Source organism: Staurois parvus, unplaced genomic scaffold, assembly GCF_062004578.1.
Source record: "Staurois parvus isolate SC_StPar_1 unplaced genomic scaffold, SC_StPar_1.0 ptg001041l, whole genome shotgun sequence".
Classification (NCBI taxonomy): Eukaryota; Metazoa; Chordata; class Amphibia; order Anura; family Ranidae; genus Staurois; species Staurois parvus.
The window spans coordinates 622,166-647,607 of NW_028318837.1; the positions used below are offsets into that span (position 1 = coordinate 622,166).

General features: G+C 48.3%; 1 long non-coding RNA gene across 1 annotated transcript in view; it reads left to right on the forward strand.

Moving 5' to 3' along the window:
* Positions 1 to 15,411, forward strand: part of LOC149440983 (uncharacterized) — a 42,652-nt gene extending 27,241 nt beyond the window's left edge. Inside the window, exon 3 of the long non-coding RNA XR_016307458.1 lies at positions 15,353 to 15,411. This is a non-coding gene — a long non-coding RNA (uncharacterized LOC149440983). The remainder of the gene's footprint in view (positions 1 to 15,352) is intronic.
* Positions 15,412 to 25,442: the final 10,031 nt, after the last annotated feature.

The window sequence follows — 25,442 nt, forward strand, 5'->3', positions numbered from 1 at the left end:
TCACACTGCTGGTGTGTTGAATTTTTTGACATAGGGTGCTGGCAGATTATGGGCCTCCTATAGCTGCTGCCAGGCCCCTAATCTGCCATAGGCCCCTATATACCGCTTCCTCATGCTGCTGCCAGGTCCAGAGTCTCTCATGCCATGTGCCACTTTCAGGTCTCCTCACACTGCTGGTGTGTTGAATTTTTTGACATAGGGTGCTGGCAGATTATGGGCCTCCCATAGCTGCTGCCAGGCCCCTAATCTGCCATAGGCCCCTATATACCGCCTCCTCATGCTGCTGCCAGGTCCAGAGTCTGTCATGGGTCCCTGTACGGCCTCCCATTGCTGCTGTCTCCATCGCCACACTCTGCCATGTGCCACTTTCAGGTCTCCTCACACTGCTGGTGTGTAGAATTTTTTGACATAGGGTGCTGGCAGATTACGGGCCTCCCATTGCTGCTGCCAGGCCCCTAATCTGCCATGGGCCCCTATATACCGCCTCCTCATGCTGCTGCCAGGTCCAGAGTCTGTCATGGGTCCCTGTACGGCCTCCCATTGCTGCTGTCTCCATCGCCACACTCTGCCATGTGCCACTTTCAGGTCTCCTCACACTGCTGGTGTGTAGAATTTTTTGACATAGGGTGCTGGCAGATTACGGGCCTCCCATTGCTGCTGCCAGGCCCCTAATCTGCCATAGGCCCCTATATACCGCTTCCTCATGCTGCTGCCAGGTCCAGAGTCTCTCATGGGTCCCTGTACGGCCTCCCATTGCTGCTGTCTCCATCGCCACACTCTGCCATGTGCCACTTTCAGGTCTCCTCACACACTGCTGGTGTGTAGAATTTTTTGACATAGGGTGCTGGCAGATTATGGGCCTCCCATAGCTGCTGCCAGGCCCCTAATCTGCCATAGGCCCCTATATACCGCTTCCTCATGCTGCTGCCAGGTCCAGAGTCTCTCATGGGTCCCTGTACGGCCTCCCATTGCTGCTGTCTCCATCGCCACACTCTGCCATGTGCCACTTTCAGGTCTCCTCACACACTGCTGGTGTGTAGAATTTTTTGACATAGGGTGCTGGCAGATTATGGGCCTCCCATAGCTGCTGCCAGGCCCCTAATCTGCCATAGGCCCCTATATACCGCCTCCTCATGCTGCTGCCAGGTCCAGAGTCTGTCATGGGTCCCTGTACGGCCTCCCATTGCTGCTGTCTCCATTGCCACACTCTGCCATGTGCCACTTTCAGGTCTCCTCACACACTGCTGGTGTGTAGAATTTTTTGACATAGGGTGCTGGCAGATTACGGGCCTCCCATAGCTGCTGCCAGGCCCCTAATCTGCCATAGGCCCCTATATACCGCCTCCTCATGCTGCTGCCAGGTCCAGAGTCTGTCATGGGTCCCTGTACGGCCTCCCATTGCTGCTGTCTCCATCGCCACACTCTGCCATGTGCCACTTTCAGGTCTCCTCACACACTGCTGGTGTGTAGAATTTTTTGACATAGGGTGCTGGCAGATTATGGGCCTCCCATAGCTGCTGCCAGGCCCCTAATCTGCCATAGGCCCCTATATACCGCCTCCTCATGCTGCTGCCAGGTCCAGAGTCTGTCATGGGTCCCTGTACGGCCTCCCATTGCTGCTGTCTCCATCGCCACACTCTGCCATGTGCCACTTTCAGGTCTCCTCACACACTGCTGGTGTGTAGAATTTTTTGACATAGGGTGCTGGCAGATTATGGGCCTCCCATTGCTGCTGCCAGGCCCCTAATCTGCCATAGGCCCCTATATACCGCTTCCTCATGCTGCTGCCAGGTCCAGAGTCTCTCATGGGTCCCTGTACGGCCTCCCATTGCTGCTGTCTCCATCACCACACTCTGCCATGTGCCACTTTCAGGTCTCCTCACACACTGCTGGTGTGTTCAGTTTTTTGACATAGGGTGCTGGCAGATTACGGGCCTCCCATAGCTGCTGCCAGGCCCCTAATCTGCCATAGGCCCCTATATACCGCCTCCTCATGCTGCTGCCAGGTCCAGAGTCTGTCATGGGTCCCTGTACGGCCTCCCATTGCTCCTGTCTCCATCGCCACACTCTGCCATGTGCCACTTTCAGGTCTCCTCACACACTGCTGGTGTGTAGAATTTTTTGACATAGGGTGCTGGCAGATTACGGGCCTCCCATTGCTGCTGCCAGGCCCCTAATCTGCCATGGGCCCCTATATACCGCCTCCTCATGCTGCTGCCAGGTCCAGAGTCTGTCATGGGTCCCTGTACGGCCTCCCATTGCTGCTGTCTCCATCGCCACACTCTGCCATGTGCCACTTTCAGGTCTCCTCACACACTGCTGGTGTGTAGAATTTTTTGACATAGGGTGCTGGCAGATTAAGGGCCTCCCATAGCTGCTGCCAGGCCCCTAATCTGCCATAGGCCCCTATATACCGCCTCCTCATGCTGCTGCCAGGTCCAGAGTCTGTCATGGGTCCCTGTACGGCCTCCCATTGCTGCTGTCTCCATCGCCACACTCTGCCATGTGCCACTTTCAGGTCTCCTCACACTGCTGGTGTGTTGAATTTTTTGACATAGGGTGCTGGCAGATTATGGGCCTCCTATAGCTGCTGCCAGGCCCCTAATCTGCCATAGGCCCCTATATACCGCCTCCTCATGCTGCTGCCAGGTCCAGAGTCTGTCATGGGTCCCTGTACGGCCTCCCATTGCTGCTGTCTCCATCGCCACACTCTGCCATGTGCCACTTTCAGGTCTCCTCACACTGCTGGTGTGTTGAATTTTTTGACATAGGGTGCTGGCAGATTATGGGCCTCCTATAGCTGCTGCCAGGCCCCTAATCTGCCATAGGCCCCTATATACCGCTTCCTCATGCTGCTGCCAGGTCCAGAGTCTCTCATGCCATGTGCCACTTTCAGGTCTCCTCACACTGCTGGTGTGTTGAATTTTTTGACATAGGGTGCTGGCAGATTATGGGCCTCCCATAGCTGCTGCCAGGCCCCTAATCTGCCATAGGCCCCTATATACCGCCTCCTCATGCTGCTGCCAGGTCCAGAGTCTGTCATGGGTCCCTGTACGGCCTCCCATTGCTGCTGTCTCCATCGCCACACTCTGCCATGTGCCACTTTCAGGTCTCCTCACACTGCTGGTGTGTAGAATTTTTTGACATAGGGTGCTGGCAGATTACGGGCCTCCCATTGCTGCTGCCAGGCCCCTAATCTGCCATGGGCCCCTATATACCGCCTCCTCATGCTGCTGCCAGGTCCAGAGTCTGTCATGGGTCCCTGTACGGCCTCCCATTGCTGCTGTCTCCATCGCCACACTCTGCCATGTGCCACTTTCAGGTCTCCTCACACTGCTGGTGTGTAGAATTTTTTGACATAGGGTGCTGGCAGATTACGGGCCTCCCATTGCTGCTGCCAGGCCCCTAATCTGCCATGGGCCCCTATATACCGCCTCCTCATGCTGCTGCCAGGTCCAGAGTCTGTCATGGGTCCCTGTACGGCCTCCCATTGCTGCTGTCTCCATCGCCACACTCTGCCATGTGCCACTTTCAGGTCTCCTCACACACTGCTGGTGTGTAGAATTTTTTGACATAGGGTGCTGGCAGATTACGGGCCTCCCATAGCTGCTGCCAGGCCCCTAATCTGCCATAGGCCCCTATATACCGCCTCCTCATGCTGCTGCCAGGTCCAGAGTCTGTCATGGGTCCCTGTACGGCCTCCCATTGCTGCTGTCTCCATCGCCACACTCTGCCATGTGCCACTTTCAGGTCTCCTCACACACTGCTGGTGTGTAGAATTTTTTGACATAGGGTGCTGGCAGATTACGGGCCTCCCATAGCTGCTGCCAGGCCCCTAATCTGCCATGGGCCCCTATACCGACTCCTCATGCTGTGACGTTGCAACAAGGTGGAATTCAACCCTACATATGTTAGACCGCCTTTACGAACAGCAAAAGGCCATCACAGATTTCCTGATGTTAAAAGCGGATAAAGGTATTCCCTGTGTAACTTAGATGTCAGCCATTGGCAGCTCATGCGTGACACCTGCGCTTGCTCAGGCCCTTTGAGGAGGCCACGCTATTCGTGAGTCGGCAGGACTATGGGATGAACGACGTCATTCCTCTGTTGCACGTCCTGGAACAAATGCTGTTAACAATGGCTGGTCAGGGTGCGGTAGACGTGGCGCACAGATCTCAACGCCACATGACCCCTGTGGGGGCAGGACAGGAAGAAGAGGAGGAGGTAGAGGAGGACATTGGTGCTCAGGAATTATTGAGTGAAATGGGTGGTTTTTCCACTCAGCGGACAGGAGTGGAGGAGCAGGAGCATCTGGTAGAGGAGGAGGAGGAGGAGGAGACAGAGGACCCAGACGCACCGTGGCAGTATGCTGTGGAGATGGAGGCAGGGAGTCCCTCGCATTCCTTGGCACAAATGGCCCATAGCATGCTCGCTTGCTTGCGTAGCGACAGCCGAATAATAACCATCAGACAGAGGGATGACTTTTGGCTGTCCACCTTGTTGGACCCTCGCTACCGTTCAAAAATGGTGGCCTTTTTCACACCTGCTGAGAGGGAGGCCAAAATAACGTACTATAAAAACCACCTATGTAGTCAGCTGGTCTCTGCCTGTCTGCGCCAACGTCCATCCTCAGACACTGTGGGCCCTGTGCGCTCGCGTTCCGCTGCCATGGCAGCAGGGGAGGGGTGGGGTGGTAGGAGCAGTGGCAGCTCCACCAGCAGCGGCTGCCTCAGTCTGCAGTCGATGATGAGTAGCTTTCTTCACCAGCGCAGTGAGGAAACTACTAACCAGCCACAGCAGCAGCAACAGCAGCATCAGGTGGACCTGGAGCAGGACCTCAAACAACAGGCTTAGGCCTACTTGGACAGCACCCTGCCAACCGAGGTAGACAATCCCCTTGACTACTGGGCAACGAAACTTGACCTTTGGCCCCAACTAGCTGAATTTGCCCTTGAAAGGCTGTCATGCCCGGCCAGTAGCGTGGCATCGGAGCGCGTGTTTAGTGCGGCAGGAGGTATTGCAACTCCGCGGAGGACACGACTGTCCACCCAAAGTGTGGAGAGACTGACGTTTGTGAAAATGAATCAGGCGTGGATTAGTCTGGATTTCAAACCACCAGTTCCTGACACAACTGACTAAATCCGCCATGAATCATGCCCCAAACATGTGCCACTTTCAGGTCTCCTCACACTGCTGGTGTGTTCCATTTTTTGTCATAGGGTGCTGGCAGATTACGGGCCTCCCATAGCTGCTGCCAGGCCCCTAATCTGCCATGGGCCCCTATACCGCCTCCTCATGCTGCTGCCAAGTCCAGAGTCTCTCATGGGTCCCTGTACGGCCTCCCATTGCTGCTGTCTCCATCGCCACACTCTGCCATGTGCCACTTTCAGGTCTCACACACTGCTGGTGTGTAGAATTTTTTGACATAGGGTGCTGGCAGATTACGGGCCTCCCATAGCTGCTGCCAGGCCCCTAATCTGCCATAGGCCCCTATATACCGCCTCCTCATGCTGCTGCCAGGTCCAGAGTGTGTCATGGGTCCCTGTACGGCCTCCCATTGCTGCTGTCTCCATCGCCACACTCTGCCATGTGCCACTTTCAGGTCTCCTCACACTGCTGGTGGGTTCCATTTTTTGTCATAGGGTGCTGGCAGATTACGGGCCTCCCATAGCTGCTGCCAGGCCCCTAATCTGCCATGGGCCCCTGTTGTCGCTTGTTGGCATATTCCGCTCGTTCAGATGCTCCTTCTCCTGCTACTCCTCTTCACGGATTCCGTCAGCAGTCTTTCTTGGAATCCGTTTCCAAGAGACAACAGTTTGCGAGCACGCACCAGACGGTGCAGAAACTGAACGTCCTCCTGTCCAAGTTGCTGCTGCCAGGCTCGTAATCTGTCATGCGCCCCTGTACCGCCTCCTCATGCTGCTGCCAGGTCCAGAGTGTGTCATGGGCCCCCGTACCGACTCCAAATGCTGCTGCCAGGCCCGTAATCTGTCATGGGCCCCTGTACCGCCTCCCCATGCTGCTGCCACGTCCAGATTGTGTCATGGGTCCCTGTACGGCCTCCCATTGCTGCTGCCAGGCCTGTAATCTGCCATGGGCCCCCGTACCGACTCCTCATGCTGCTGCCAGGCCCGTAATCTGCCATGGGCCCCTGTACCGCCTCCTCATGCTGCTGCCAGGTCCAGAGTGTGTCATGGGTCCCTGTACGGCCTCCCATTGCTGCTGTCTCTATCGCCACACTCTGCCATGTGCCACTTTCAGGTCTCCTCACACTGCTGGTGGTTTCCATTTTTGTCATAGGGTGCTGTATGGCCTCCCATTGCTGCTGCCTCCACCGCCACACTGTGGCTCCACACTCTGGTTTTGGCCCCGTGACTGCCCAAATGAGTGAAGTGTGCGGTGATTCTAAGATCGACGGCACTCATCTGCATGTCATACTGCCTGACAGTATTATTTCTCTTCCCCAGCAGACTCCAAGGGCATTTAAATTAAAGGTACAGTGTTCAGCACTAATATTAAGTCTCTCTGAAGCCTAGAAACACCCTTTTTTAAGTTAAATTCACAGCGAATATATTCGACTCGAATCGAAATTTTTCTACGAATTCGCCGAATCAGTCGAATCGAATTTTTGAATACTTCGCTCATCTCTAGTTATAATTTATTTTGGATTCATTGAAATTCGTTACTATTGTGATTCGGAAATATGGGTACATTCGAATCTCCGAATTACGATTTTTGATTCGTAACAAAATAAATCGCACTTGTCTAGTGATAAATAGTTTGGAGCTCTTGGGAGATTGTTCTTTTGTTGGCCGGTATAGTTCCAAAGCCTCTGGGTGGCTATTCTTTAAGCCCACAGCTGTAGCAAAGCTGGGGACCTGAACAGGGACAACTCATGGGGCCCCCGGACAATAGGGGATCATGGGGCCCCTGTGTCCTTTCCCAAACTCAAAAAAGCCTATGAAAAAGGTACCAGGGGCATCTCATGGGGCCCCCTACTGACCCCTATAAACAAGGCCTATGTATGCATGTGCCATGTCTCTGGAACCATTATGGAAGAGGATAATCACCGTAGTAGTCACCACTACTACCATGATGGCCACAGTCTTTCAGGTCCCGTGCCCTGCTACATTGTACCTACCTCAGCACAAGCACCATTCACAGACTGCCATTCTGATTGGACAAGGTGCACATCGTGACATCTGCCCACCTCATCCAATCAAAAAATGCCATGTATTTATTGAGAAAATTACAAGGTGCCCATGCCAAATGAGTGACCTCCTGTAGTTACTGTGCAGCAGGGCAACTGCTCAGTGCTGGACCCAGTCTCATCTTCGCCCCCTCCTGTAGTTCTCTGCAGGCAGCCTATAGATGGTGGAGCTTGCTAAGCCCCTCCCACAGCTCTTGCCATGTACAGCACAGTGATGATGTCATGACATTTACAAAGCAATATCTGGGTTTGCACAAGCACTTGTGGATTTATATCCTTTTGTGGCTATTGAGGAATATATTAAAGTTAGTTGGGCCCGGAGTTCCACTTTTAATCCTTCAACCACAGATGTGGTATCTGATCCCTTCGCTGTCCCAGAATGCCTTTCTGTACTTTGGTTCAGCAATTGCCTTTTAACGAGTGCAAAAGGCCGTGGCTCGGCATCTCTGAGCGCAGTATTGACGAAGCGGCTTGTTTAGGGATGAGCCGTCTTTGGGATTGATGGAGATGCATTTTATATGAGATCTGGACGGCCGATGGAAGGCATTTGTTATTAGGTGTGTCAAGTTCCATATTTCAGCTCTATTCATGCATGGCGTCCTTCCATCTCCCAGTATAGATCGCCTTGTCCCGGTGTCTGGCCGCCTTCTCCTGTCACTCCGGATGGCTGGCCAATTGTATACAAAAATGTTAAAATGAAATGCAAAGTATTTTAACTCTTTATGTCACTTAAAGTGGACCTGTCATCAGATGTAGTTTTCATGTAAAGTAATGTGTCAGTGCAGTTAGCTCCCATAGAGATCACAGAACTTTCTGTGACAATGCTCTGATTACTCTTCTCTCAGCGCCATCTTTGTTTTGAGCATCATCCAGGATCATCACCTACTTTCTGGACCGAGATACCAACTCCCAGATGGCACAATCATTTAAATCTTGGTGCCTGTGCAGCTCTTGGATGTGTTTCCCAGATGTCTGACACAGATCAGCCCCCTGCTTCAATCTCTCACTCAGTGGCATCTCGAGGCAGGTGCGGGGGGTGCGGTCCGCATCGGGTGACACCGGACCCGCTCCACAAAAAGGTAAGTTGTAAAGCAAGCCGACAATCCCCGCAGGATGGATCAGATCCATCCTGCGGGGATCGTCGGCTTTCTTTACAACTTACCTTTTCTTGGAGCGGGTCCAGTGCAGGGGCGGACTGACAACTCATGGGGCCTCCGGACAATAGGGGATCATGGGGCCCCTGTGTCCTTGCCCAAACTCAAAAAAGCCTATGAAAAAGGTACCAGGGGCATCCCATGGGGCCCCCTACTGACCCTGGGCCCTCGGGCAGTGCCCGAGTTTCCAAATTGTCATTTCGCCCCTGGTCCGGTGTCACCTGTATAGGTTGCATGCCGATGATCCTGCAGGGTTGTAAAGAAAGCCGACGATCCCCTCAGGATGGATCGGATCTGCGGATTGAGATTAATGGATCAGAGTCCGATCCATTATGCTCAATCTGCAGATCCAATCCATTCTGAGGGGGTGTCACCAAGTGTTACCACACCGGGTGACACCAATCCTAGGGACGCCTCACCTTCTGACTTTCAAGAAAGGTACATTGCACAGTCTGATCATTGGGGGTGGGGAGACTTAGGAAATGCTTTCTCGTGCCTGCAGCAAACTGATGACATCATCTAAGTCTAGGCAAAGTCACTGGAGCTCAAGGATGGTGAGGTGGAGGTTTTCTGATAAATGATACTGTTGCTGTCAAATGAGACATGTCTGAAATGTATTTCTGTAGATTTGTAGAGTTACTAAGAGCTTTGGAAGAAGGAAGTCCCGATCACCGAACCCCAGAGAAACCCAATGGTCATAAAGTTAAAAGCAGCCTCAGCCTAGCTCTGTCCAGGCCACGCCCTCCAATGTGTTTCACCCTGCCCCAGGACATGACGAAGGGGTGGAGCGAAACGCGTCGAAGTCTCGTAGCCTGGACAGAGCCAGGCTGAAGTTACTTTTTCCTGTATGACCATTGGGTTTCTCCAGAGTGCGGCAATTGGGACTTCCTTCTTCCAGTATATGTAGAGCCGGGCTCAGCTCCTTTCTCCGGGCCGACACCCACAGTGCAAGCCCCCCAGATTTGCTTGCAGTGACCTGAGCGGCAATCCAAAACTTTCCTTTCAGGTTCATAGTGACCTAAGAACTTTGATTAGGAATCTCAGAATTCCTTTCATACGGACGGTGTCGTTCCCTTACATTTTTATCTTAAAAACTAGAACGTAGAAGGTAGTTGCACACGCATGGTGTGTTCTTTGTGTCAGCTGTGGGCAGGTGGGGTAGAGAGTGGGCATGCTGGAGCACAGAGTGGCATCAGTAGCAGTCAAAGCAGACCTCCCCCCCCCCACACCTCTTATCACTGCTACCAGGGCAGCAGCCCCTCCTGCCAACCCCTTGTCCTGCTCCTTGTCATCTTTGGCCTTCCTAGCACTATGTCTGTGTACCATAGCAGTGCACTCACCTTGCTGCTGTAAACCAAGTTTCTCCAAACTTTCTAAACACGGTTATTTTACTGTCCTTCAGTAGGGGGGTCAGACTGTGGCCAGTGGGAGTAGAAAATGTCCTGATGTCAGTGGGAGTAAGCAATGCCCCATTTTTGGTATTACAGGAGGAGTAGTGCCCCATCACTGGTGTCAGTGGGAGGAATAGTGCCCCATCATTGGTATCAGTGGGAGGAATAGTGCCCCATCATTGGCGTCAGTGAGAAGAATAGTGCCCCATCATTGGCATCAGTGAAAGGAATCGTGCCCCATCAGTTGTGTCAGTAAGAGGAATAGTGCCCCATCATTGGTGTCAGTGGGAAGAATGGTGGCCCATCATTGGCATCAGTGAGAGGAATCGTGCCCCATCATTGGCATCAGTGGGAGGAATAGTGCCCCATCATTTGTGTCCGTAAGAGCAATAGTGCCCCATCATTGGTGTCAGTGGGAAGAATGGTGGCCTATCATTGGTGTCAGTGGGAAGAATAGTGCCCCAACATTGGTATCAGTGGGAGGAATAGTGGCCCATCATTGGCGTCAGTGAGAGTAATTGTGCCCCATCATTGGTGTTAGTAGGAAGAATAGTGCCCCATCATTGGTATCAGTGGGAGGAATAGTGCCCCATCATTGGTGTCAGTGGCAGGAATAGTGCCCCATCATTGGTGTCAGTGGGAGGAATAGTGCCCCATCACTGGTGTCAGTGGGAGGAATAATGCCCCATCATTGGTGTCAGTGGGAGGAATAGTGGCCCATCATTAGTGTCAGTGGGAGGAATAGTGCCCCATCATTGGTGTCAGTAGGAAGAATAGTGGCCCATCATTAGTGTCAGTGGGAGAAATAGTGCCCCATCATTTGTGCCAGTGAGAGGAATAGTGCCCCAACATTGGTGCCAGTGGGAGGAATAGTGCCCCATCATTGGTGTCTGTAGGAAGAATAGTGGCCCATCATTGGTGTCTGTGGGAGGAATAGTGCCCCATCATTGGTGTCAGTGGGAGGAATAGTGCCCCAACATTGGTGTCAGTGGGAGGAATAGTGGCCCATCATTGGTGTCAGTGGGAGGAATAGTGGCCCATCATTGGTGTCAGTGGGAGGAATAGCGGGCCATCATTGGTGTCAGTGGGAGGAATAGTGGCCCATCATTGGTGTCAGTGGGAGGAATAGCGGCCCATCATTGGTGTCAGTGGGAGGAATAGTGCCCCATCATTGGTGTTAGTGGGAGGAATAGTGCCCCATCATTGGTGTCCGTGGGAGGAACTGTGGTCCATCATTGGTGTCAATGGGAGGAATAGTGCCCCATCATTGGTGTCATTGGGAGGAATAGTGCCCCATTGCTGGTATCAGTAGCAGTAGCGCCCCCACTGTTGCTGTCAGTGGGGATGATAATGTCCCAAGGGTTGGATAAAAGCCAGGAAAGGGTCGCGGTTTGGAAACCACTGCTGTGAACTATAAGAGCGCTCCTGGTTATATCTTGGTGGTCGTGCCACTTTACACCATGATAATTACTTGTTACTAAACATGTAATATTAGGGATTTCTCCTGTATCATTGTGACCCGAGTGAGGGGCTGTTCTGTCCATGTAGATTGCAGTAAATGTCTGTCGGAGATATTGGGCTGTCTAGGTGGTAATAGTCCATTTCTGCAATCTCCTGGCTGTCAGCTCTCGGATGTGGCGCTGTCGCCGGCCATCCATCCATCCTGATTATCCGCTAACGCAATCTGTAAATCGCCAAATCTACACAGACAGCAACGAGCTGGTGAGGGGCTGAGATAAAACCTTCTACAGCATTTCTGATCACAGCGGGATACACATCTGTCATTAAGGAGTAAATACCACCACAGTGGGCGGCAAAACGGACACTGATAGTGTAACCGCAGAGAACGCCGGAGGGTTTATTTCCTAAATTATAGAGAAATATTAGAGCTGAGATTTCTGTCCTGTGCAGCCGGTATTTCCATGTGAGCCGCCACCAGAGCCAAGAGGAGGCAACGTGCCATCAGAAATCTCAGGAAAGAGGCAGACATGCGGAAAAAATTGCCTATTATTTTTAAAATAGCCTGACATATCCCATAGTGGCACCAGAGGAGCTTACACTTTAATCCCCCCCACCCCCCTGTCACATTCTATTATTAGTATACATTTATATAGCTCTGACAAGTCACATCAATTTCTGCACCAGAGGAGCACATAATCTAACATTGAAACATAATTTTGATAGCATGTTGGCAGAGGAACCGCCTGGGTGGGTTGGTATTTTTCAATCCTGGTTTAGACCTTCTCTGCTGGGAGAATGGTGGGCCAGTGAAAAGCCTGAGGGTCCAACATGGTAAGCCTCCGACTTATGTTACTCCGTGCCTGAAAATGCTTCGGCAGTGGCGAGTAACGGCGGAGGAAATTCTCCTCCTAGGAAGGCCCTGGAGAGGAGGGTTATTGAATCTGCCTTTAGCGAGCCATTGGCCTTGAGGGATTGCCCAAGCCTGGTTATGAGGGAGGGTCTGCGTTTGATGAATCTGGAGAGAATCCCTTTAAAGTTTCGGAATTTGGCCTGGCTCTCGTTCCATGGCAGACTCTATGTGAAGGCAACCTGAAGCATCGCTCTGCAGAAAACCGTGGTTGTCCAAGGGTGGAGTGCAGTGGAGTGGAGGAGACGATGGACCATTTCTTGCTTCAGTGCCCCTTCAATATAGAAGTCTATAAGCAGGTGGGTGAGGCTCTGGGGATCCCTTTCCTTTCCTGCTTGAGTTACGCGGAGTGGTCTTAGGGAGCCTTTCAAACTCACCGGGATTTTGATTTGGAGAGACTTTTTCTAGTTAGCTTAGTAGTCCATTACTACACGTGGAGTACACGGTGTCAGCTTTCCATTCAGAAAAAAGTCCTTCCTGTCCAGGTGGTGGTGCACAACATTCTGGGTGAGGTTGGGAAGATTCAGGGTCTGGAGAAGGACAGGTGGAAGCCGGAGGCCTGGACAAAAGGGTGGAAGAATGTTCGGTCCCCATAACTGTTGTCCTTCATTCTTTGGATGTGGAACTTCTTTTTCTGTTCTTTCACATCCCCTAGATTTTTATAAGATCAGATTTCCAGAGCTTCCCCCATCATCTGGAACTCTTTACCCCAATTTATCAGACTATCGTCTACTCTGCTCACTTTTAGGCGATCTCTGAAAACCTATCTCTTCAGGGAAGCCTATCCTGTCCTCAGCTAATAATGGAATCTTCTACTCTTCCAACCAGTCCATCCCCCACAGTTACTACCTTTTGTACCACTAGCCCCTCCCTCCTAGATTGTTAGCTCCCAGGATCAGGCCCTCCTATCCCTCTTGTATTGAACTGTATTGTTGTTGTATTCTCTCCCGTTATAATGTAAGCGCTGAGCAACCTGTTGGCGCCATAAATCCTGTATAATAATAATAATATTTTAAAAAAGGCTGCATGCATGGGGTAAATGTGTAATCGTTTCTTAGCCTGAGGGGGTGTTTAGGCGGAGGTCAGGTTTGTTGAAATACATTATATAAAGATCATAAAAATATTAAAATATGATTGGTTCTGTTTGTTTTTTTTCTGAAAAAAAGCTGTTTCCTGTTTTATGCTGAAGTAAGCTATTTTTGTTTATTTATATGTATATATAAATATATATTTATTTATTTTTATTAATTAATTTTTTTTAACCACTTAAGATATACTGCTACAAGGCGGCACCTGAGCGCAAAATCACGTATATTTATGTGATTTTTCATTTCCGGGAAGGGGGCGCGTGCGAGCGGCCACTGATGTCAATCACCGGGTCCTGGCCAGTAATTACCTGCCAGCGCCCAGTGACTACCAACAATCACCGATGGGGAGGAAGACTGTTTTTTACAAACAGTCTTCCTCCCTGTCAGCTTGAGCACACTGCACAGCACAGCCATCCAGGGCAGTGTGCTTACAGTAAAGCCCCCCTGCCCCCCAATAAAACACTCCCAGCACATAGTTAACCCATTGATCGCCCCTCACATTAACCCCTTCCTGCCCAGTGCCATTAGTACAGTGTCAGTGCTTTTTTTTAGCACTGATCACTGTATTGGTGTCACTGGGGATGTCAGTCACCAAGTTAGTTCCCTCCCCCCAAGTGTCAGAATGTCCGCCGCAGTCCCGCTATAAGTCGCTGATCACCGCCATTCCTAGTAGAAAAAAAAATTCCCAGTATCTATACCGCCATTTGTAAACTCTATACCTTCCATGTAACCAATTAATTGACATATATTGGGATATTTTGTAGCAAAGACATGGAGAAGAATACATTTTGGCTTAAATGTATGACGAAATTTGATTTTTTAAATTTTTTTTTTACTGGACATGTTTAATAGCAAAAAGTTCCAAATATTGTTTTTTTTTCTCAAAATTGTCGGTCTTATTCTGCTTATAGCACAAAAAGTAAAAAACACACAGGTGATCGAATACCACCAAAAGAAAGCTCAATTCATGGGAAAGCAAAGACGTAAATTTCATTTGGGTGCAGCGTTGCATGACTGCGCAATTGTCAGTTAAATTAACGCAGTGCCTTATCGCAAAAAATTGCCTGCTCAGGAAGGGGGGTAAATTCTGCCCTCCCAAGTGGTTAATTCTGTATATATGTAAGTATGTTTTTATTATGTTTGTAAGATTTTTTACTAAACAAAAATTTATACTCTAATAACAAAAACTTGTGACTGTGGGGGACATTAGAGTTCAGGGGCGGACTGACCATTTGGAAACTCAGGCAATGCCCGAGGGCCCGGGGTCTGTAAGGGGCCCCATAAGATACCCCTGGTACCTTTCATAGGCTTTTTTGGGTATGGTTTGAGTGTGGGCGAGGACACAAGGGCCCCATGATCCCCTATTGCCCGGGAGCCCCATGAGTTGTCAGTCCGCCCCTGTTAGAGTGTAAGCTCCTCTGGTACAGAGACTGATGTGACCGGCTCAGTATTCTCTGTACAGCACTGTGATGTATTAATGGAATACAGTCACACACTATTCTAGATTTGTATAGCTCTGACATATACCGCAGTGCTGTACAGAGAACACTGAGCTAGTCACATCAGACTCTGCACCACAGGAGCTTACGCTCTAATGTCCCCCCACAGTCACAAACTATTCTAGATTTATATAGCTCTGACATATACCGCAGTGCTGTACAGAGAACACAGGGTCAGCAGGGGGGCCCCATGAAATGCCCCTGGTACCTTTTTTTTATAGGCTTTTTTGGGTGTGCTTTGAGTGTGGACAAGGACACAGGGGCCCCATGATCCCCTATTGCCCAGGGGCCCCATGAGTTATCAGTCTGCCCCTGGTCCCCTCACATTCGCACACATTATTACTATACAAGTCTATATCTCTGACATATTCCATTTCATCTGATCTACTGTATCTAAGCGGTGATTCTATTTTTGATACATTGTTCCATTTTGGGGTGGAGTTGTCCTCCCGACTCCCTGTCTCCGGACTGATCCATTATTTACAGCCCTGTAATTACTTCAATCACCATTTTCTGGGCAGATTCATATTTTTCTTCCCCCTGGTGATGGATATTATCTGCGTCCCTTAAACAATTGTGCCTGCAGGGATATTAATGATTACTTATTAAAGAATAATGCCGATATTTATTTGTTTCCTGCAGGTTCACATTGAAGAAGTGGAAGAAGAGCTGGAGGCAGAGAAGACGGTCAGGATGAAGGTATTGTACCGAATATAAATGAGACGTTTTACATTCTAAAATATTCCCCCTCCCGATGGTTCCGTGTTCTCCGTGTTATTTATATGTATATTTCATGGCGAGCCGCGGACATCGGGATTATAAACTTTTATTTGAAGAAAAATGACATCTGGTTCAATTATAATGATACATTACATATAAGGATACTGCCCCCTAGTGTACAGGACTTCCTCCTCGCCACGGCTCCAGTCTCCTCTTCGTTCTCCCTGTCCGGAATTCTCATCGGCTTCTCCACTTCTTCCTCCGGATTCCCTCCCTTGTGCTGTTCGCCATTCTCTAACACTTCAAACCTACAGATGCAGCCGTAGAACTCACCTCTGATCTGATCTAAAAGAGTCTTACCAGTTTCTGATCCAGCGCCGCTTCCTTCTCCGCTAATTAAGAAAACACTCACTGTCATGTTGTTTTAGTCTTGGACTCAATCATCCAGTGCTTATCTGTTCCTGTCCAAAATTTATGACGCTGGCCAGCTTTTGGAATGTGCGCACATAAAGAAACTCACACTGACACGTTTGGTCTGTGAAAACTTCTCTCTAATTTATTGAAATGAAACCGTGAGCTTATATATGAAAAATGATGCGAACATCACGTGATAACAGCATAAGCATTATATTAGTCTTTGATTGGTCACTTTACACGAAAACAATCTCCGTCATGGTATAGGTGTGATCTTCTTCAGTCTTATCTTAAAAAGAGAAAAACATTCTTTTGTCTTCCAAATCACACGATGGGAGGGGGTCTGTTCCTGTGAGCAAATATTTCTTAAGCAAGGATTTCTTAAAGTACCACAAAGCCCAGCAGGCAGAAAATATTCACACAACATATGTATTAAAGTATAAAAGTAAATATTTATAAAACTTATAGAAATAGCGTATATATATATATATATTCAATAGGAAACGAAATAGGCATTTTACCAAATCCATCACAGTCCCCCCTTAAAATGACTATTTTACTCTGTCCCTATAAAACCTAGCTCATCTGTCCTTATGTACCTTGGAACTCTTTTGTGCTGTACGTTAGACAAGTGATGACTATTTCATCACCTCCCTTGCCACAGACTTTGTACATAAGGAAGTCAGATGCTATCCCTACAAAATTGTGAGATTACTATTGGCGGGGAGGGACCGTAATGGGGTGTAAGGTTTTTCTTCATCCATCATATGGGGATCCTCTTGGTCCTGGTTCAGGAAGGTAGGTGTTCTGTTGTCTACAGCTTTGCTTATTAACTTCTTTACAAATGGTAGAATACAACATACAATCAGAGCTAAAAGAACTAGAATTATTAGTACAGTTACCCCTATTTGGGCGAGCACTTTTTTCCACCCACTCATCCAGCTAAAATATTGATCCCACGGGTCTGAGATACCTGAGTTCTTCTTCAGCTCCACTGACAGATCTTCCAATTTATTTATACCCAGAGTAACCTTACCATTCGGGCCAGTATTGTCAGGAATATATGTACAACATGTTCCGGTTCCTTCTATCATTTTACAGACACCTCCTTTTTCTGCTAAAATCATGTCCAGAGCCATTCTATTCTGGAATGTCATGTAGGATGTAGTGGCTAGCTGGTCAACGATTCCTTGAAGGGCATCTCTGGTGTAATTCACAAACCTCTGTTGGTTGTAGTATATGTAATTTATCTAATCTACATTTTTATTATCAGTTATCATGGGAATCAGGGATTCAAAACCTGCTTTACTTGGTCTCTGGCTTTAAATTTATTAGACACCCCCCTTGGGACTCCAATGGCATCTATATACACATGTGGGTCAAAACTACCAGAAGGAGCTTTTTGTTTCCTCCTACGGCCAGGCGTTGGGTCAGGGATATTCTCTGCTAGGATGTGGAGAGGCATAATGGCCTTTGCAAGAGCACACTCACCAGTCCAAATCCCTTCCAATCTGGTTCTAATCTTTTGGTTCCCAGTAATTATCCGTGACACATATGTATATTCACTCACTACTATCGGAACATGCTCAATATGTCAAGATCATATAGATTATGGTCATAGCACCACATGGGATCTATACTACAGAAATCAAAGGTGTAAATAGCTACATGAGTGTTGGATGAGTTGTACCAAAATATAGTGGTGTCACCTATTTCGGTGATATCCACCTGTTGAGCCTCTATCAGACTCATTAGAAAAAGGATATACAACATAGTTGTCATGGTGTAGATGACGCCTTTCCCTCAGGGTTCGGGACTTTCTTGCAGTGGGAGGCGTGTATCCAAGTGTTCTTCCTGGCCACCTTGTCAGAAGGGGCTGTGGTCAGCAGAACTTGGAATGGACCATCATATCTTGGCTCAAGGGAATGTTTCCTCATAAATGTCTTTACTAATACCCAATCTCCGGGTAATAGGCTGTGAGTTCCTGTATCTGACTCAGAATCTGGAATGGAGAAAACACTTGGACATGGATACGGGTTAATTCACGTAATAATACAGTCACATAATCAGTTAACACATCAAATTGTAATTGCAACTGTTGTGGAAAATAACAACCAAATATGGGGGCTGAGCTAAACAAAATCTCATAAGGGGATAGGGAGTGTTCTCTCTTGGTGTGTATCTGACACTAAATAGGGCAATAAGCAGACTGTCTGGCCAACTCATGCCAGTCTCTTGGGCTACTTTTAGCATTCTTTCTATTTTCCCACTACTTTGGGGGTGATAGGGGGTATGGAACTCCAGAGTGACTCCTAATGCCGCCCATATTTCTTTGGTTACTGAAGCTGTGAAAGCGGGGCCCTGGTCACTCTCTATCACTTCTGGAAGCCCATATCTGCATACAACCTCAGTGGGGAGTTTCTTCGCAGTTGTTTTAGCAGTCCTGTTAGTTACAGCAAAGGCCTCTGGCCAACTGGAAAACATGTCCAACACCACTAGGGTGTACTCAACCGCCCACTCTTTGGCATCTGGATATGGTCAATTTGTATCCTATGAAAAGGGTATAGGGGTTTGGCCAAGTGTTTCTGTGGTGTCTTCTCTGTGCGTCCCGGATTGCATTTTGCACAGATGGCACATGTTCTGCAAAAAAATTGATCGTCAATGTGGTGATTCCAGGCGCTAGATAGTACTTGTTGATGAGAGAGTTCATGAGGCTCTTTGACAGATGGGCTGCTCCGTGTGCCTACTGGACTACAGCTGGAAACATATTCTTGGGTAAACAAAGCCTCTTGTTGCACTCAAACAGACCGTCTTTGAGAATAGCTCCTCTCCGTCTCCAGCTTTCTTTTTCTTCTGGACTTGCTGCTTCTTGGAGTTCCTTGAAGTAGTTTCTGTCCACAGGTAAGGTCTGTAAAGTGAACATTGGTTCCCACTCTCCGGTCACCTCTCCTTCCATTTCTGGTGGTCCCATGGCCGCTCGTTTTGCCGCCAAATCTGCCAGATTATTGCCTTTGGCTTCTGAAGAGTTTAATTTCCCATGAACTTTTACCTTCAGAATAGCCACTTGAATGGATAGAAGGAGTGCTTCCAGCAGTCGTCCAATGGCTGCTCCATGTCTTATGGATGTACCTGCCGCAGTCATAAATCCTCTTGCCTTCCATATGGGTCCAAAGTCATGGGCCATCCCAAAGGCGTATCTGGAGTCTGTGTAAATATTGGCTCTTTTACCTTCTGCCATTTTACATGCTGTAGTGAGGGCTTGAAGCTCTGCTTCCTGGGCAGATAAAGTTGGTGGTAATGCTCCTGCTTGTAGAATTTCAAATTCCGAGGTCACAGCATAACCTGTGTGGTACTTGCCTCCTTCTTCACCTTCGCCTTCTTCTCCCCCCCTCGAAAAATGGCAGAAGGGTGGCTGGGTTGAGAGTGAGACACCTTTGGAGGGTCACATTGTCAGGAATGAGGAGGGAGATTTGCAACCGTAGATGTCTGGCCGTGGACAGGTGTCGGGGTTGTACTTGATTCAGGATGGCAGCAATGTCATGCGGTGCCAGAAGAAACGGGGTGTGGTAAAACGAGGTCTGAAGTTCTGTCCAATAGTGCTTGAGCAGAGAAGACAGCTCTTAGAGATGAAGGACCACCCCTAGCTACGGGATCCAAATGACAAGAATAGTACCCAATGGGTCTGGTTTGCCCTCCATGTTCTTGAGCTAGGACCCCCGTGACGTGGCCTTGGATTGCGCTGGTTTCAGTGGGTACTGTGGTTTCCTGGGTAGGGGAGCTCCAGGCTTCAGTTCCACCATAATTGGGGGTACCTTTTAAACGTCCAATATCTTCGGGTCCTGTGGACCATAGACAACTTGACAACTTGGGATTCTGCTCAGCACATCCGGTGCCACGTAGAATGTACCATTGACTTGTAAGACCGGACACACTGGGTAGAGGCGGCTCACTCAAGGCGTTGGCCTTCCATTTGTCTAATTTGGTGTACCAATATGGCCGCCTCCAGGAAGTGTACTGGGCTGGGCAGGAAGGGACAAAGCAGGAGCAGCAAGATGGCTGCCATCAGGAAGTGTACTGGGCAGGGCAGGAAGGGACAAAGCAGGAGCAGCAAGATGGCTGCCTTCAGGAAGTGGGCTGGGCAGGGCTGGGGTGGTGGGCATAAAGTAGGCGTTAGACAAAGGGCAGGGCTGTCCCTCCCCTCCTCCACCCCACATTCCAACATAGGGCGGTGGTTTTAGCACACACTTCCAATTACAATTTTGTGATACAAATACATTATACAATTGCCATTTTCTTGAATTTCTTCCAACTATCCTTCTTTATACAACACTTTTCCAGTTCTGTACAAAACGTCTGTCACGTTCAGCAAACCTTTATCACATAACATTCCTCTCTGTTCCTACAATGATTTATGCCAGTCCTGACCTTCAGCTTACAAACTTTCGCTACTTACTATAACTTTAACTGCTTCACTTCCTTCACAATATGACATGCCAGTAATCCTTTTCAATATTTTAACACATTAATGGTACACATAAACAGTTTATTTTTTTTTTTTTTCCCCTGTAGCAATACCTGTTCTGTCCATTACTCTTTGTGGATAACTTCGGCTACATTATACCAAACTTCTTGCTGTCCTCAAGCACATGTTTGTCAACTAAGACATCTTTCTTCTCTTTTTTTTTTTTCCGCCATACCTCCTTATCTTTAATTCCACATACTTTTCCTTTTCTCTCTCTGCAACCAGGTCACATGCTAACATTCCTTTCTAGGGGTCTTATCAGCATCTGACCCATCTCCTCCCCCCTTCTCTGTCCTTCCTAACAGGAATCTAAGACACTTCACAGGCTGCTGTCCAGACTTTCCTTAACCCTTAACAAACCCCAACCTTCTGTTATGAATGGCAAACATTAGCTTACAGACACACATTTAGGACATAACATAGCAGTCTATCTTGGTGGGCTCTGAGTACAGACCACTGAGTAACTCATCGTAACCCACACAAACAGTTACGGCACCCGCTGTCACACTACCGTGAGGCATATCCGACACCTCCTCTGTTGTGGTCAACACACAAGGTTACCACACACCCAGAGAAATTATGTGTCAAAACCCTCAGTAGGTCCACTCCTCTTCCACCTCAAGACTGATACATAAAAACACACAACAGAGACCCAGGTAACAGATAAGCACATGCAGGTATATTTAAATAAACTCCGGGCATACAAGGTTACCTGCCTTTATTGACCTTTAGCAGCCGTACTAGGCACAGGTATGAATCAACAACAAAGACAGGATAAGCAATGGTAAGATAGCAAAATATATCTTACCATGCTCCGAGAGGTGATCAAGCTCTCCGGCCTGTCCAGTTTGACTGACACCGAACGCCTTTTCATGGCGGCTGGCTGCAGGTTCATTATTCAGTTCCCGGGTTTCTTGGCACCAAATTGTTTTAGTCTTGGACTTAATCATCCAGTGCTTATCTGTTCCTGTCCAAAATTTATGACGCTGGCCAGCTTTTGGAATGTGCGCACATAAAGAAACTCACACTGACACGTTTGGTCTGTGAAAACTTCTCTCTAATTTACTGAAATGAAACCGTGAGCTTATATATGAAAAATGATGCGAACATCACGTGATAACAGCATAAGCATTATATTAGTCTTTGATTGGTCACTTTACACGAAAACAATCTCCGTCATGGTATAGGTGTGATCTTCTTCAGTCTTATCTTAAAAAGAGAAAAACATTCTTTTGTCTTCCAAATCACACGATGGGAGGGGGTCTGTTCCTGTGAGCAAATATTTCTTAAGCAAGGATTTCTTAAAGTACCACAAAGCCCAGCAGGCAGAAAATATTCACACAACATATGTATTAAAGTATAAAAGTAAATATTTATAAAACTTATAGAAATAGCGTATATATATATATATTCAATAGGAAACGAAATAGGCATTTTACCAAATCCATCACAATGTTATGTACAGATTGCTGAACCAGCACTACTTCCTACTCCAATATCAGACAAGTCACTCACTTTTTCTTTTTATACTGCTTCCCCCTCCACTATCCAACAAGACAATCGCCGTTATCTTTATACGCAGCTTACTGATCCAGCACAACTTCCTCCTCCAATATCCAACAAGACAATCGCCGTCATCTTTATACACCGCTTACTGATCCACCATGGATTCCTCCTCCACTATCCAACAAGACACACATTGTCATCTTATATACAGCTTACTGATCAAGCATAACTTCCTCCTCCACTATGCAACAAGACAATCACCGTCAGCTTTATACACAGCTTATTGATCCAGCATGGCTTCCTTCTCCACTATCCAACAAGACAATCACCATCATCTTTATACACAGCTTACTGATCCAGCCTGGCTTCCTCCTCCACTATCCAACAAGACACTCACTGTTATCTTATATACAGCTTACTGATCAAGCATAACTTCCTCCTCCACTATCCAACAAGACAATCACCGTCAGCTTTATACACAGCTTACTGATCCAGCATGGCTTCCTTCTCCACTATCCAACAAGACAATCACCATCATCTTTGTACACAGCTTACTGATCTAGCATGGCTTCCTCCTCCACTATCCAACAAGACATTCACTGCCATTTTTATACACCGCTTACTGATCCAGCATGGTTTCCTCCTCCACTATCCAACAAGACACTCACTGTCACCTTATACACCGCTTACTGATCCAGCACCACTCCCTCCTCCACTATCCAACAAGATACTCACTAGCCTCTTTATACACATCCCAACTATGGCACCTCCTGCCTGGAGTTTGCATGTTCTCCCTGTGCCTGCGTGGGTTTCCTCCGAGTACTCCGGTTTCCTCCCACACTGCAAAGACATGCTGGTAGGTTAATTGGCTCCTGTCTAAATTGGCCCTAGTATATGAATGTGAGTTAGGGACTTTAGATTATACTATCACTATATTAGCACTGCTTTCTCCTCTATTATCTAGCAGGGTCTATGCTGTCACCTTTTTATACAGCTTACCAATTCTGCAATGCTTCCTCCTTCACTATCCAACAAGACATCCACTGTCATCTTTTCTACGTATTACTGGTCCAGCACTGCTTCCTCCTCCACAATCTGACAAAGCCCATACTGTCAGCTTATATACAATTACTGATTCAGCACTACTTCCTCCTCCAGTGTTACATTGTCACCTTGTATACATATATACATATTGAGCCAGCATTGCTTCCTCCTCCACTATATGACAAGACACACACTGTCACCTTATATACAGCTTACTGACCAGCACAGCTTCCTCCTCCACTATATGACTATAGGTATACTGTCAGCTTAAATACAGAATAATGGTCAAGAGCTGCTTCCTCCCCAACTAAATTGACAAGACACCTACTGTCACCTTATATACAGCTTACTGACCAGCACTGCTTCCTCCTCTACTTTTTAAGAAGGCAAACACTGTTACCCTATGTACAGCTTACCAATCAAACATAGCTTCCTTCTCCACTATCTGACAAAACACACATAGTCTCCTTTTCTACATATTACTGAGCCCGCACTACTTCCTCCATCATGATTGTTCCTGTTCAGTGACTCAGAATGAAGGGAAATCAAATAAAGCCAGGAAACTGGCATTTTCAGGAGAAGTTCGGCAATGGCTGTCCCCGTATGCCTCTTCCTCAAGGCTTCCTATAAACACCATGTGTGTAGTAATAATGATTATGATAATAATGGGGGTGGATATTACAGGGATGACAAATTGTGGGAACTTGTATCGCAGAGGGCAATTGCTGGATGATTCCTATAGAGAAGCATTGTGAGCATTTACAGGGTAGTACCGCATCACTCCCAGTCCCAGCTATACATTTTCCTTATACCAAGGTGGACTTCTCTCCGGCTCCCTGAAGGACGGGATTATTCAACCGCCTGGGAATTGGATATATTTCATTTGAAAATGTTTGTGACAGACAATCAAAAAGGCCATTTAATTTCCTTCCACCTTATACCAGCACAAGTACATAGCGGCACGCAGTGCATGGGTGATGTAGCTGTATGAGTTTTCCTTCCACAGGACCTGTATTCTGCTCAGCCAGTCCTGTGATGTCACATCATCCTGACAGACTATGCCAACAGATCCCTGACGGCCAACTGTATATAGTTTGGTCCAGGACCCGCCCTCAGGCTGTGATTGGACAGTGAAGGACAGGAGCATTTTGTGTATCCTCTTAAGTGCTGCCCATCAGTGCTGCCAATCTATGCCAGTCAGTGCTGCCAGTCAGTGCCCATCATTGCCACATATCGGTGCAGCATCATCAGTGCCCCCTCATCAATGCCCACCAGTGCCACCTTATCAGTGCAGCCTATCAATGCTCATCAGTGCTGGCTATCAGTGCCCATCATTGCTGCATATCGGTGCAGCATCACCAGTGCCCCCTCATCAATGCCCATCAGTGCTGCCGATCAGTGCAGTCCATTAGTGCCCATCATTGTTGCATATTGGTGCAGCATCATCAGTGCCCCCTCATCATTGCCCACCAGTGCCGCCTATCAATGCCCATCAGTGCTGCCAGTCAGTGCTGCCTATCAGTGCCCATCAGTGTCGCATATTGGTGCAGCATCATTAGGGCCCCCTCATCAATGCCCACCAGTGCCACCTCATCAGTGCAGTCTATCAGTGCCCATTAGTGCTGCCTATCAGTGCCCATCACTGCCGCATGTCGGTGCAGCATCATCAGTGCCCCCTCATCAATGCCCACCAGTGCTGCCTCATCAGTGCAGTCTAACAGTGCCCATCAGTGCTGCCTATCAGTGCCCATCATTGCTTCATATCGGTGCAGCATCACCAGTGCCCCCTCATCAATGCCCACCATTGCCGCCTCATCAGTGCAGCCTATCAATGCCCATCAGTGCTGCCAGTCAGTGCTGCCTATCAGTGCCCATCAGTGCCTCATATCAGTACAGCATCATCAGTGCCCACCAGTGCTGCCTATCAGTGTCACCTCATCAGTCCAGCCTGTCAGTGTTGTCCATCAGTGCCGCCTCATCAGTGCCCATCAGTGCCGCCTCATCAGTGCCCATCAGTGCTGTGTATCAGTGCAACCTCATCAACGCACATCAGTGAAGGATAAAAATGACCTGTTTGCAAAATGTTATAATTTCCTCAAACTTTTTGCTCTTTTTTTCATTTATAGCACAAAAAATAAAACACCCAGCGGTGATTAAATCCCACCAACAGAAAGCTCTATTTGTGTGAAAATGGTGAACTGACTCCCGTGAGTGAATTGTAAGTGACACCATCCTGATATTCCTGAGTTTGGGGTCACACACTCCAACAAAGGAGGTGAAAAACCATTGCTCAGTATTTCTTCAGATCTCAGACGTTTCCATTGAACACATCACCCGTCCCACTGACACCGGTTCTGGTGAATTGCTGTCTCTGCGGAGATTTGTGTTCCAGAAGAGAGAATCACTCCACGGCAATGTTCAGCTCTTCCCAATGATCCGACTCCTTCACCCTCCACCACCGCCCTCCGGAGAGGTGACATTGTGCCCAACCTCAGTCTGCGCCCTCCCGCCACATCGCTCAATCAC